We start from the raw sequence: 15,888 nt of genomic DNA, 5'->3' as shown, positions 1-15,888 counted from the left end.
CTAATTACATATTACAGTTTTTAAAAATTGTCAGTTTTATTGATTACTATTTAAATTTTTATAATTATATCCCCGTTTTTGAAAATTAGACGATTTATAACTGATGGATCCGGATATCTTGATGGCTTAACTTGCAAAATAGAGGTTAGACTACTCACCGGATATGGGTTGTCCAACGAGCACTCCAATAATAAAGTCAATCTAAACTTTACAAATAGTTTAAGAGCTTGTAGAGTAATTGCAATTAGGCTGTTTGTATAGACATATCTCAAATTTTTTTATAGTAAACATGGAGAAATATCTTGTACAATTTAAATAAGAAATAAATTCTCACTTAGCATATGAATCAAAATAAGAAAAAGATTCATATTTGGTATATGAGTCCATTTCCAAAATAGTATTATACTTCTTTAATAGGAATGTGTTTTCGAACAGGAATGTATTCCTTGTTCTTTTAGAAGATCAGAGTCTTTCAGAATCTCCATGAGTTCCGGTGTTGTTATAGTTAGCTTTGGATCCTAGATCTCTGAATGAGATTCATATCCAAATACTATTAACCTTTGTTTGCCGAATCCTAGAGGATTCGGCCATTGTTTCTTAGGGCGGATCCGTATGGACTTCATTTAGAGGGGTGAATCTCGTAGGACTCGATCTCACCAATATGCGTTGATCTTGTATTTAATTTATTATTCTTTAGCGAGTCATCGAATTCACTTCGGTTGGCGAATCCCTTAAAACTCGGCTTATCATTATAGTATGTGGAGATGAGCTTCCATCAATAACTAAAGTGGTGATCGGAAAACGACGCAGTGCAACAAGTTAAATATCATAAGTACTCATAAATTGAGCTGATATTTTAGAGCATAATTTGATGCTTTTTTTCTCTCAAAAGACGTGATTTGTTCTGAACTAAATAATCAATTTATCGGCATTGATCAATTACTTGTGGCATCTGACTTATTGTGTCATCCTCCAATCGCCACGTTAGCTACAAATTGCAAAATTTTAGAACGGTAGTATAATTGAAAAAAAAATATAAGGTGTAATTAACAACTTGTAATAGAATTGTAATTAGTTTAAATATAATGACTATACATATAAAATAACCTTTTGATTATTAACAAAAAAATCATAATAGTTATTAAATAAAATGACTTTAAAATAATATTTTTATTTACTCCAATTTAGATAATAACCGTATTAGAGTTTCTACATTTCTCTTACAAGCAAATAAATATGATAATAACTGAGATAATTAACTGTTTATTTCCTAATTTACTGAGCCAACATTTTCCGTATAGTCTTATAGGTATATAGTTATATAATGATATTATGATTGAAAGGATATGTAAATGATAATATTTAATCAAAATTACTCAGAAATATGATTTGAATTCTAAATGTTAGTCATAAAAATAATTAATATACTATTTTAAATTTGGCATAATCACTTAAAAGTCTCACACCTTTAAACTTTTTGCAATTGCGCCCTGACATAGAAAAATCCTCTCAGAACCCTCTCACGTTTAGATTCTTTTCCAATTATACCCCAAATTATTAAATTGACCTCTTTTCATATGAAAAAATTTTAAAATAATCTTTCATTTTTAATCTATATTCTAATTAAACACTAATATTATTAATAATATAAAAAATCATTTTTCTTAAAATTATATCCACTAACTTTTTAAAATCAAAACCATAAAAATTTCCAATTTAGGGTACAATTGAAAAAAAAATCTAAAGATGGAGTGATTTTTAGAGGATTTCCCTACATCAGTGTGCAATTGGATGAAATTTAAAGTTGGGAGGGTTTTGAAAAAGTTTTTCAATGTTAGAGTGCAATGAAAAAAAAATTAAAAATAGAGAGCTTTTGAGTGATTAGGTCTTTAAATTTTATTTTTTTACAGTAACTTAGCCAAGCAGATTTCGGAGAGTCGGTTTGCATTTCTATTTTCACAATATTTGGGCAATGTATGCAACTAAAAACCCTAACAGAGAGAAGATTAATAGAACTAAAAAGTTAATTTTTTTTAATTTATTCAAATATTTAAAAAGTTATGAATTAATAATAGTTTGGCTAATTTTTTGAGAATTAATTAATTTTTTAAAAATTATCTAATTTTATCTATATGATAATTGATTGTATAATTTTTGGAAAGTTGAAAAAAAAAAGAGTTGTTAGTTAAGACATTATGCAACGTGTCATAAATCAGGATGGATTTAATTCTCTATTCACAAACTGAGCACCTTCTAAGACCCAAAACTAAAGTATTGTGTCCATCCATATAAATCCGACAAAGAATTCATTTTTTTTAGTAGTATGAGATTTTCACTCTTACCCACACATACACGTGGTATTTTCTCTACACACAAAAAAACTTTTCTATTTTATTTTAATATTCAATACAAATCTCAACAAAACTCGAACTAATTTTCAATACAAATCTAAAATCGGTTAGAAAATCAATTCTGATAACCTGAAAACGAACGAGCACTTTATGCAACATACACAACACAATTCACATATCGGTTTATAAAAAATAATAAATAAACAAAAAACCTGATTCAATAACGCAATACAATCATCAAACAAGATATCACCATCCGTCCTTTTCGGATTTCTCAAATGAAGAATGATTCCTTTACGAATTGAACAATTTAAAATAGATTTGCTATTTTTAAAATATTTGGATATAGTTTTAAAAATAAAAAATATTTAGCTTTCTGACACTATTAAATCTCAAAAAAGCAAAAAAATGATGAAAAACTTAGCTGGTAAATTAGTGGGAAATAAACCAGAGTTTAGGATGATGTAGCCAAGTGAGGTGGAATTTGTGAAGAGAAAAAGTTAACTGTTAAGTGACCTAATACTTCTTTTGGCTGACTTTGTATCTCAAGTTTGTATCCCCTACTTACCACAATGGAGCAATTGTCCACTTCAATGCACAATTTCAATATTTTGTGATATATTATGACATTAATTGCCACTCTCATCAAGAACTTTAGTTTCTGCTTGGACAATTTTACGATGGGTCTAGTATTGTATCGTTTCAAGTGTTGTACAAAAATTAAGGGAGATTTATATATTTATTTTAAAATATATTCACTTTTATGTTTTTATTCTCGAAATATAGAAATTTATGGTTTTACTCCGTTGTCGTATCGGTATCATCATTTTTTATAATATTTTTTTTACGTATTTTATTATAATATTATCATAAACTTATTATACTATTATCATAAACTATTTTCATAACAGTATAACAAATATTATCATAACATTGTCATAATGTACTTTATCATAACGATGTCATGAATATTATCATAATATTATTATGAAGAACATTGTCATAATTTTATTATAACTTTTTATCATAAACTTATCGTACTATTATGGACTAATTATTTAAAAAAATCTCACCTTGAAATATTTTTTCGTTTATATCATGACCTAGGAAAAAGTTCATTTGTACCCTTTTTTTGGTTTTTTGTTTTTAACTGTACCCCAAAATTTTATTTTTTGACAATTTAATTAATTAAAATATGAAAACATTAAAAATAAATAAATAGAAGGGGTATATCATCTTTTTTCTATTTGAAAAAAATACAAATAAGTTAAAAAATGAAGGATACTTTTAAGTTTTTTTTCTAAATAAAAAAAGTTCAATTTAGTGCTTTAGGGTAGAGTTGAAAACAAAAAATTAAAAAAAGGGTACAAATGAACTTTTTCCTACGTCATGGTATAAACGAAAAAATATTATAAGGTGGGGTTTTTTTAAGTAATTAGGCCTACTATTATCATAATTTTATTGTACACACCTATTTTCCGGACAAGTAAAAAATTATAAGGGATTCAAGCATAGAGAAACTCGTTCGGGTAACGCGCTAGCAGTTCGCATGTTTGAATGCAAGCGGGCTAAACTAGTGCACAATGACGAACTTGAGAGCACTGACGTGTATGAAATTCCTGACATGGAGTTAAATAGAAAAAAAAATATAGTTTATAGGGCCAATGGAACACTAAAATAGTTTAGAGGTCATAGGGAATAAAAGGGTAAAATTTAGAGGTCAAAAAATATATTAAGCCTAAATATATTTTTTTTATTTAAAATAAAAAATGATGTACTTTATATATTATCTGAAAAAATCATTTAAGGCTTAATTACTTTAAAAATCATGAAATTTAGCGTCTTTTCTAATTTTAATACAAATTTTAAAAATTCAGAATTGTTTTGAAAAATTTGAAATTGCAAAAAAAAAAAACTAAAAGCTGGTATATTAAAATTTTTAAAATTAAAAATTCATAAAACACAGTAAAAATTATAATTTTTTTAAACAATTAAGTCTTTATTTAATATCATCACAGAATAGTAAATTTATATATTTTATAATATCGTTAAAAATAGACAAACTCCTTGTATCATTTTTGAAATGTAAACAAATATTTACATGTACAAGAAATATCATGTAATTATTTGATAAAATTTTAATATTTTTTTATTTTTCTACATTTTTTATTTCTATTGTCGTCAACAATTTATAAAAATATTATTAAAATTTAAAATAAATTAATTTTAAAAAAAATTATATGTGATCATACATAAATTAATTTATACTCCACGCACTAGTGGTCTGAATATTTTAAATGTTGAAGACATTAATGAAAAGTAAATCTATAACATTGATACAAAGAAGTTTAAATCTAATGATTTAAACGCTACTTATCTCCAACATTGTCGTTTAGGCCATATAATGAGAAACACATTTCAAAACTTCAAAAAGATGGACTTTTGAATTCATTTGATTATGAATCATTTGAAATATGTGAATCTTGTCTAGTTGACAAAATGACAAAACACCTTTTATTGGACAATGTGAAAGAGCCAAAAGCTTATTGGGCCATACAGACGTATGTGGTCCATTAAGTACAAATACTAGAGGTGGATTTCAGTACTTCATAACTTTTACGGATGATTTCAGTAGATATGGTTTTGTCTATATGATGAAATATAAATCTGCTCAAGCTCTATTGGATATGGTTCGACCAGTGATGAGTTAGATCTTCCAATCTCATTTTATGGTTATGCTTTGGAAACTACTGCATTCATTTTGAATAGAGTTCCATCAAAGGCAGTTGAAAAGACACCATATGAGATATGGACTGGAAAAACTCCTTGTCTGTCTTTTCTTAAGATTTGGGAATATCAAATTTATGTGAAGCGGCTAATTTCAGATAAATTAGCACCCAAATCTGATAAATGCCTTTTTGTAAGATACCTTAAAGAAACTAAAGGATGTTACTTCTACAATGTTTATGAGAACAAAGTGTTTGTTGCTCGATATGGTGTCTTTTTGGAAAGAGAATTTATTTGCAAAGGAACTAGTGGGAGTACAGTAAAACTTGAAGAAATTCAAAAACCACAAAGTAGCATTGTACCAAGTATGGAACTTCAAATGGATCAACATGCAATTGTTGAACTAGAACAAGTACCATAAGACCAAAAGAGGTATGATAGGACATATCATAATCCTATGAGATGTGGGTTTCTCATTACTAAGAACAATGATGTGATGATTATGGACCAAATTGAGCCCACGTCTTATCAAGAGGCCATAAATAGTCTTGACTCTTAAAAATATCTTAAAGCCATGAGATCTGAAATGAAATTCATGTATAATAATCAAGTTTGGACCTTGATTGACTTGACAGATGGTGTAAAAACTGTTGGATGCAAATGGATCTTCAAAATGAGACTAACATGGATGGAAAAGTGCATACCTATAACGTAAGATTACTTGCAAACGGTTTCAGAAAAATACATGGTATAAACTAATGATGGAGCTTTTCACCAGTTGTTATGCTCAAATCCATTTGGATTATCCTTGCTATAGTTGTATATTATGAATATGAGATATGGCAAATGGATGGAAAAATGGCGTTTTGTAATGGAAACTTACTTGAGGATGTGTACATGACATAGCCTGAGGGTTTTTCCATTCCTGAGAATTCGAAAAAGGTTTCCAAGCTTCAAAAATCAATTTACGGATTAAAGTAAGCTTCTCGGAGTTGGAATCTTTGTTTTGATAAACTTGTCAAAGAGTTTGGCTTCATTAAGAATGAAGATAAACCTTATGTATATAAGAAGGTTAATGGGAGCGCGATTGTTTTCTTAGGAATTTATGTTGATAACATACCACTCATTGGAAATGATATTCCTATACTATAAAATGTTAAATCATGGTTAGGGAATTTTTTTCTTCAATGAAAGACTTGGGCGATGGTGCTTATATATTAGGCATTAAGATCTATAGAGATAGATCTAGAAGATCTATTGGCCTAAGTCAAAGCATTTATGTTTATAAGGTATTAAACAGGTTTAGTATGAATACTCTAAGAGAGGATTCTTGCCAATGTCACATGGCATTAGTCTCGGCAAGAGTCAATGTCCTAAGATACAGGATGAGTGACATCGCATGAGTAAGATTCCATATACTTTTACTAATGCTTCATATGTTTTGAGTATATAAAGAAAATACCAGTCAAATCCAGGTGAACGTCAATGAACAACAATTGAGGACATAGTTAAGTATTTGAGAAGAATTTATGATGCATTGTTACTATATGGTGGTTAGAAGATGAGCCAGTTGTAAAGGATTACACAGAAGCTAGCTTCCAAATTGACATGGATGATTATAGATCACAATCAGGCTATATGTTTTATTTGAATGGAGGTTCTTTCAGCTAGAGAAGCTCAAAGCAAGACATTGTTCCTGATTCTACAGTAGAAGTTGAGTATATAGCTGCCTCAGATGCAGCTAAGGAGGCTGTTTGGATCAAGAAGTTCATAACTGGATTAGGAGTTATTCCTAGTATATCTGATCCAGTGAATTTATTTTATGATAACAATGGGGCTATATCACAAGCTAAAGATCCAAAATCACATCGACAATCCAAACACATACTTAGATATTATCATCTCATTCGAGAAATCATTGAGAGAGGAAACATAAGGATATGCAAAGTTATGATAAATGATAATATTGCTGATCCGCTATCAAAGGCTCTTCCACATCCTAAACATGAGAGTCATACTACGTCCATGGGTATTAGATATACTTGTAGATTGAGTCTAGTGAAAGTGGGAGATTGTTAGTGATATCCACTAGATCAATCATGTTTGACCATGTATTGACTTTATCATTTTTTTTATTAATTAGTTGGCACTTTTATTATCATTTATATTATGATTATGTCACGACCCATTTTCATTAATCGCGACCGGCGCTAGGGTATGGGTAATGTAGTACCAAAACCCGTAGCTAGCCTTTCAATTAACATATAAACACATAAACCTGCAGAAAACCAATGCTCGGGGGCAACCGAGACTTCAACCTAAATCTAACAGTTATAATATTCCACAATTAATATAACATGCTTAGCCAATTCCGAGACTAATATAGATTTATCATAAATCAATGTAAGTATTATAATCATGCCAAAGCAATATAACCAGTCGAACCAATCCGACAAAATATACAGTAATAATAAAGACGTCTAGTTACTACTGCGGTCTAAGAATAAAACAGTTTTACAGTTTATCAAAAATAAATGGAACCTCCGAAGAAAAGTAAATGCGGAGATCACCAGACTCTCTCAGATCATAACCCTGGGAAAATTGGGAAAACAACGGGGTCAGATATACTGAGATGAGTTTATACCACTATCTACATTTATTAAGTGGAAAACCTTTTAAAACCGTTGAAAACATTTAATAACGATATTACGGATAATAGTTGGAACCCTAATCCACAATTCTAAATAATAAACATAATCCAATAGGTCTGGTCCCGAGAGCTGAGCTACACCGAGTTACCACTGACCACACTTATACCAGAGTCCCAAGAGCTGAGCTACACCGAGTTACTCTACTTGGTCCCGAGAGCTATGCTCACACCGAGTTACCACATTACCATAAATACCTTTCCCAGATCATTACCGGTGCGCACGCAGTCCTAATGATGCCCATTAGGTAGCATGTTCCAACTAGAAGCCATAATATAAAACCAGTTCGAAATATACGTACAGTATATATATTTATTATTAAAATAACAATTTACTTAATAAAGCGGTAAATAGTAAGTACAAACTCACTGCTTGCAAATCCACGTGAAAACTTGACAAGCAACTAAACCTGATCCGACTCCGAAGCACGAGCAGTCGACGGGTCTAAGAAAATATATATAATAATTAATATCATCTCCTAACTCTAGAGAGTACTAGACACCACATACGACTAGCACATATATCAATCAAGCCAACATATAAACCATCATAACGCCATTATACATATATAGTCAAAATGCCAAAGCATAAACCAACGTGGAATAATCATACTTACTCGGACTGTCACCAAAGTCATACAATCAGTTAAGTCAAATTGAGTTCCCACTTTGAAAACATGATCCGAAAATCCATTTCAGATAACTTAGTTAAATCCATAAACCAAGTTTAAAACCAACATGGTGAGTCAGCCAAGTTACAACAATTGCAAGGCATCTTCTCACAAATCGGGCGACCCAAGTCTAACCCGAACCAAAATCCAACCAGAGTAAAACCAGAGTTTAATATTTAGGTCATCTTTTGATAAACTATGAAATCCATTTTGAAAACAAGGAACTCAATAAGAACTCAATAACCAAAATATCATAACGCTCATAAGGTTCTCGACAAAAGTCCTCAATGGGCAAACATGTTCAAACGGCCAACATAAAATATACAATCACCTTAGCATGCCCTCTAACATTAAACATGCCCAATCAAGATTTACAATAATTTATACATCATACTAACATGTTAACAACAATCCAATATTAATCAATAATGTTAAACAACCCAACTAACTTATTTAAACAATCAAAACATTACATGACAACAAATTCAACATTTAGCCAAAATCGGCAAAACAAGCCAACCTCAAAACAACCATGCCATGACACTTTAATGAATCCAATTCATCTCAAAAGCTTAAACCAATTACATTTTCAGTTTCAAAACCTCTAACCAAAACATATCAATTGATCATGATTATCAAGCCAAATAACAAACAATTTGATATGCTCAACCCAAACTAATCCAACTCTGTCAACTTGATTTTTAATCACCAAACACAGGTTAATTCAATTATTTACAGCCCTATAACAAAATCAACTAAAACAATTTATAGCAATCTAATTCTTTAAACAACAACATCATGGCAATGAAATTATGGACAGCCCTAACATTCCCCTTTTAAGAAATCCATACAACGCATGAACGAACCGAATTCTAGAGAGCATAAACGACTACAATAAATGCCCAACAAGTATTGCCAATGAATTTGATACAATAATAAGAAAACCAAATCAAAACAGCCCATATAATTACATGCCACAAAACTAACATTTAAAATTGAAATCTAACAACCATCACACCAACGATTCGAATTAAAAGGGTAAAGGAAGGATTAATTACCTTAGCAATCCAAAAGAGCAAGGAAAACTCAGAAAAATAGTGGAATAATGGCTACAACAATGAAAAACCGAAGGACCAATGAATACCCAAACAATTCGATTACATAAACTATGAATTGAATGATGGAAAGGATGTTAGAACACTTACCAAGTGTCTTGAGGCACCAAAATGTGATTGGGAATTGTCTATAAATGTTTAGAAATCAGTTTAGGGTTTGTGGGAACGAGTGGGGGCTGATTTGGTCGAGAAACGAAGTTTTTATAAGCAAACCCGTAATGAACCGGTTCTACGGCCGGTTCTGTCCAGCAGAACCGGTTATTGAACCGGTTGACTCACTGCCAATGCAGAAATCAGAGTGGACCGGACCTACGGCCGGTTCAACCCAGCAGGTCCGGTTATAGGTCCGGTTGACCCGAAAAGAGGTCAAAACGACGATCCGAACGGTCGAATGAAAGATAATCCTCTTAGGTGCAACATATCCAAAGGGCAGCCCGATCCGACGGTTAAATTGGGAGATATGGACGTTTTACTAGAGCATAGCCGATTTGGAAAACATGCAAACATTGTTTCGATAACGATCCGGAAATAAATCAATTCAACATCAAATACTTAAAGGTTCAAGGGGTACACATAAGTCATTCAACATGACACAACCAAGGTACCACATATGCTAATTCGCACATAAATCAATCCGAAAACAAGTCGGAAGCACAACGAGAACAAGTCGAAGTTAAAACACAACCAAAGTCCATCACAAACCAAACTTTAAACGGACAACCAACCACCAAAACAAGTTATAAAAAAATACGGGTTATTACATTCTCCCCAACTTAAAAACAAAATCGTCCTCGATTTTAACACAAAAACAACCGACGTAAAACATAACATAAAACTACGTAGCAAGCCATACAAAACGTACATGACCAACATAAGATCACATAATCATGATACCCAAAGGAATTAAGGAAAGCACAATAACAAATTTGCATAACAAACTTTATCTCTCAAGAACATTCCTCCACCAAGTAACCAATTGAAACTGTAATCATAGGAATTCTGTTATTCATCAACTGACGCACTTGCGTAACCACAAACTTAACAGGTTGCTCCTCAAATGATAACTCAAAACCACCACTCATATAAATCAACAACTCAAATGGTCACAACACACATATGCACAAAATTCTATTCTATCAACTCAGTGCTTCAACAATCACTCGATCAACACAATGTGAATAATAAACAATTATTCAACTGAGAGTCACAATTACTCTATACCAAAGTGGCTTCCAGAACCACCTCGAAACTCATCTATTATAAAATCCTCAATGTCAAATACAAGATTAAGCGCTAAGCTCAACTCTAATTCTATAATTCCAAAATCTTTTGCCTCAGACAAAACAATAACACTGTAAACATAGCTGATAAAATCTATCGTTCTAAAAACACTTACTTACTTCCACTTATAGCATCTCTACATCAAAATTATCGATAACAAAACCCAATAAACTTCTGATAATGTTTCAGTTCCAAAATCAACATTATAATAATCCTTTAATCCAAACGATTTAGTACCAACTCGATAATGCAATTAACTTGTGAATCATAAAACATAATAACTCATATCGCAATTCAAAGAAAAGCGGACCTCTTTTGTGATAACAAAAATTTCTATATTAGTGACAAACAATATCCATCAAAATGATTCTCCCAATCACTCAAAAACATAACGCCATGACTACACTGAACATTGACTGCATCAGACAACTTAAAAAAAATTTGTCTCTTACAACAAGTGTTCAACCATGCTCAAAACAATATACAAACATTACAATAATACCATTAATTAACAAAATCGATCAACCGATCATGGTTGTCGAAACCTATTAACCGCGATTCCCGATTCTGAATCAATTATCTCACATAACCAAATCGAACTCAAACTCTCAGAATTATTCAATCAATTGACTATAATCTCGTATACAACGAAAGATCAATACGACCATTTTACTACGACCGGATTGTCAGCTATGCTCAAAACCAACCCCTGTGGGTATAAAATATTTTATATACAAAATTTTCCACCATGTTTAAAAGAGTCTACGTCTTACACCTCCTTTTTCATTCAAAATCGAAATACCTTTACGTTGAAAAACCACCGGTTTGCAAATCCTTGAAAATTTTCAAAATATATCCATATTTTCCCAATTTCTAAATACGTTTGCAAATTTATGAAACAGTTCAACTAACAAAATTTATGTTCTTTTTAAACCAAACTTGCTAACATCAATTTACACTTTTCTCGCAAAAGTTAACCCGTGGCAAAATCCTCCATGTTAGAAATACATATAAATGTTTCAAGACATTAAAATTTAAATTGTATCTAAATTTTTGCTCTTAAACAAAAACATAATTGAAGAAATCGCTCAAACGAAAAAAAATTTATTATCCCTTTAGATTCAATTTTGACAAAATTTCTCCATTTCCTCAGAAAGGTAAATCAGCAATGTAAATCTCTTGTTTATGAAAATACCGTTATATCAATACGCCAAAATAATTAGACAATTTCCAACCTTAAAAGACAAAGTTTCTTTTAAAAATATAGTTTATACGTACACATGAGCATAACCAACATCCTTACCACAAATCCGTAAATTACAAATTGGAAATTATCACGAAAGCTTTCTATTCTAAATTACTCTTTACCGCACTTAGCACAACTATATCTCGAGCGCAAACCTCAAAGCCATTATTACTTCCGAAGAAGCATAAGATTCTGAAAACACCGACCAATCTCTAACAATGTAAGCGTCCGTAATTCACCATCACCATCACAGAGTATTTGTCTAGCTACCTTCCGGTAACAGTTTCAAATCATTTGAAATCCGAAAACTTTATAAATAAATTTATCATAATGTGACTCACGAGCTCGTTTCAAAACATATTTCTCAAAACACTTTATCGAAAAATCTATTTCACATAATTGTGCGCCAGGGTGATGACATCTCTCATCCCCAAAGAGTTGCATCCAACCCTAATCCTTTCTATCCACGTGATGCATGTACTAGTATGCATGTATCAATTATTTATTTATCTTTTATTTAGTGGACATACTTAGTGCTCAATGCAATCCTATTCGTGACATTCAATATGCATGTTCATGATATGTCTGGGCACAATTACGTGTTGAAAAATATTTCAAATATTTTAATAATTCAACCTTTGAAATTTATTTCACAATAAAACATTTACTAGACATTACACTCTGTGAGATGTGCACTCAATAACCTCAAAATATTCCTCAAACTCCGTACTTGCAACCTACCAATATTCGATGCTACACAACAACTCCTCCTAATAACTTCATTACAAATCTACTATAAAAAGCATCTAACTAACCTCAATCCAGACTGAAACTTATTCCCAAAAGAATAATGCATCAATATGTTCCTACAAAACTTACCGCCAGCTCCCGCATCGCATCATCAAACTTGATGGAAACATCAGTGTATTAATACACCGATCTATCTTCTCGGTTCAAAGTTTCCAATATCCGTTCTAGGATAATCAGAAATCATCAACCAATCTAAGGGAATACTTCCCTCGTCTTTCTCGATATCGAAATCCAAAAATTTTGATCCACGAATCATATATCAAGGTAGCCAACCTTGACCACGTGCTACTTTGCACAAAAGACGAATCAAAGTATTCAACTTAGTCTAACAAGTAAGCAAATTATACCACGCAATAAAATCAAAAATATTATGATTTCTACGAACCATAAACCACGTACGTGTTGCCATAGAACACAATTAACTCAAACATACTTAAAAAACCAAATACAAGACGTGTCACAACATTGTTTTTTTTTTTTTGAAATCTCATTACAAAATCACCATGTAATTATATCATCCTTTAATATTGCGCTTCAAAATTCGTTTTGAAATTTTAAAGTCTTTTACGAAAATTTCCAAACCTAGTTGAGCCCCACGGTTAAAATAAAATCTCAATTTGTAAATGTCTCTTCTTATAAATTAGTTGCTTTAAAACGGATACTCAAGTATCTCAAATAATAAAATCACCGAGCTAGCCGAGTCATTACAACTACCAAGCTCAACTCCTAAATTTGGGTGACCCAAGTCGAACCCAAAACAACCGTTTATAAAACGTACTCAAAATATTTGTAAATCCAAAAATATTTTAATAAAATTTACATCTCTTATAATTTCAGGAGCTCAACGTAAACCAACCGCTAAACAGTAATTTAAAAACTCAAATGAAAAATCTTTGATTTCAAACAGCCATCCCGTAAATCGCAAAAATGTTAAAATACTGGCATACTACAACATTAAATTCTTAAAACAACGACCCATCTCATAAAATATCATTTTGAAATCATCGTTTGTTAACACCAAACCAAACGTACTATTTCGAAATACAAGAATTTCTTTTTACTGGTAACTTAAACCAAAAATTGACCTTTTTAAGAATTTAAAATCAACTTCTCTTATGATTCTGTGTCGAAACACAAATCGGATAAAACAATATTCTCAATGAAAATCTTTAAATCCACATGTGGTCAAGCAATGCATGACCATCAAAACACGTTTCAAGGTTTAACCCAAACTCTCTTTAATAGAAAAACAAGGCTAACGCCCAACATACGATCATATTTAAAATCAACAACCGAGGCCAAAGTCAAGATGTACTATATTAATAAGGCAAAAGCAATTCAACGCATCACGTAAAATAACTGTAACCATACCATATATTCTAAATCTTTTCAGGCATAAACGCCAAGGTTTATCAAACAACATCAAACCTTAGTATGAGTTTTAGAAAAATTTACCAACCAAAGATTTCCCGAGAAATCGAAAGCAATAGCAATCACCCAAGTGAAATAACCTCAACTTGATATATCACATCAACTAATCTCCAAGTGAAATAAATTGTTAATCATAGCACCAACACCAAATAAAGACTGACAGACATCACCTATAGGATGTAGGCTGAAAGTTTGAAAACAAAAGATGACGTTTTAAAAGACAAGACATGAATCCTAATTCCGCAGTAGTTCCTATGACACGACATCAAAATATTATGTCAAACTAATAAACACATAACATGCATAAGGCCTTGGTTTGAAACCAAAGCTCTGATACCAAGTTTGTCACGACCCATTTTCATTAATCGCGACCGGCGCTAGGGTATGGGTAATGTAGTACCAAAACCCGTAGCTAGCCTTTCAATTAACATATAAACACATAAACCTGCAGAAAACCAATGCTCGGGGGCAACCGAGACTTCAACCTAAATCTAACAGTTATAATATTCCACAATTAATATAACATGCTTAGCCAATTCCGAGACTAATATAGATTTATCATAAATCAATGTAAGTATTATAATCATGCCAAAGCAATATAACCAGTCGAACCAATCCGACAAAATATACAGTAATAATAAAGACGTCTAGTTACTACTGCGGTCTAAGAATAAAACAGTTTTACAGTTTATCAAAAATAAATGGAACCTCCGAAGAAAAGTAAATGCGGAGATCACCAGACTCTCTCAGATCATAACCCTGGGAAAATTGGGAAAACAACGGGGTCAGATATACTGAGATGAGTTTATACCACTATCTACATTTATTAAGTGGAAAACCTTTTAAAACCGTTTAAAACATTTAATAACGATATTACGGATAATAGTTGGAACCCTAATCCACAATTCTAAATAATAAACATAATCCAATAGGTCTGGTCCCGAGAGCTGAGCTACACCGAGTTACCACTGACCACACTTATACCAGAGTCCCAAGAGCTGAGCTACACCGAGTTACTCTACTTGGTCCCGAGAGCTATGCTCACACCGAGTTACCACATTACCATAAATACCTTTCCCAGATCATTACCGGTGCGCACGCAGTCCTAATGATGCCCATTAGGTAGCATGTTCCAACTAGAAGCCATAATATAAAACCAGTTCGAAATATACGTACAGTATATATATTTATTATTAAAATAACAATTTACTTAATAAAGCGGTAAATAGTAAGTACAAACTCACTGCTTGCAAATCCACGTGAAAACTTGACAAGCAACTAAACCTGATCCGACTCCGAAGCACGAGCAGTCGACGAGTCTAAGAAAATATATATAATAATTAATATCATCTCCTAACTCTAGAGAGTACTAGACACCACATACGACTAGCACATATATCAATCAAGCCAACATATAAACCATCATAACGCCATTATACATATATAGTCAAAATGCCAAAGCATAAACCAACGTGGAATAATCATACTTACTCGGACTGTCACCAAAGTCATACAATCAGTTAAGTCAAATTGAGTTCCCACTTTGAAA

The 15,888-nt window shown here is 31.7% G+C and overlaps 2 long non-coding RNA genes across 2 annotated transcripts; both read right to left on the bottom strand.

The window, feature by feature from the left end:
• Positions 1–7,447: 7,447 nt before the first annotated feature.
• On the bottom strand, positions 7,448–10,361 carry LOC126671752 (uncharacterized). The gene is made up of 4 exons (XR_007639113.2): positions 9,662–10,361; positions 9,515–9,565; positions 8,156–8,230; positions 7,448–7,670 (listed from the first exon to the last, which is right to left on the bottom strand). It is a non-coding gene; the product is annotated as an uncharacterized LOC126671752 (long non-coding RNA).
• Positions 10,362–14,875: 4,514 nt separating this feature from the next.
• Positions 14,876–15,657, bottom strand: LOC126671753 (uncharacterized). Its single transcript, XR_007639115.1, has 2 exons — positions 15,584–15,657; positions 14,876–15,098 (listed from the first exon to the last, which is right to left on the bottom strand). It is a non-coding gene; the product is annotated as an uncharacterized LOC126671753 (long non-coding RNA).
• Positions 15,658–15,888: the final 231 nt, after the last annotated feature.

The sequence above is a fragment of the Mercurialis annua genome, linkage group LG3 (genome assembly GCF_937616625.2).
Source record: "Mercurialis annua linkage group LG3, ddMerAnnu1.2, whole genome shotgun sequence".
NCBI lineage: Eukaryota > Viridiplantae > Streptophyta > Magnoliopsida > Malpighiales > Euphorbiaceae > Mercurialis > Mercurialis annua.
This window is presented reverse-complemented; position numbering and strand designations above follow the sequence as displayed.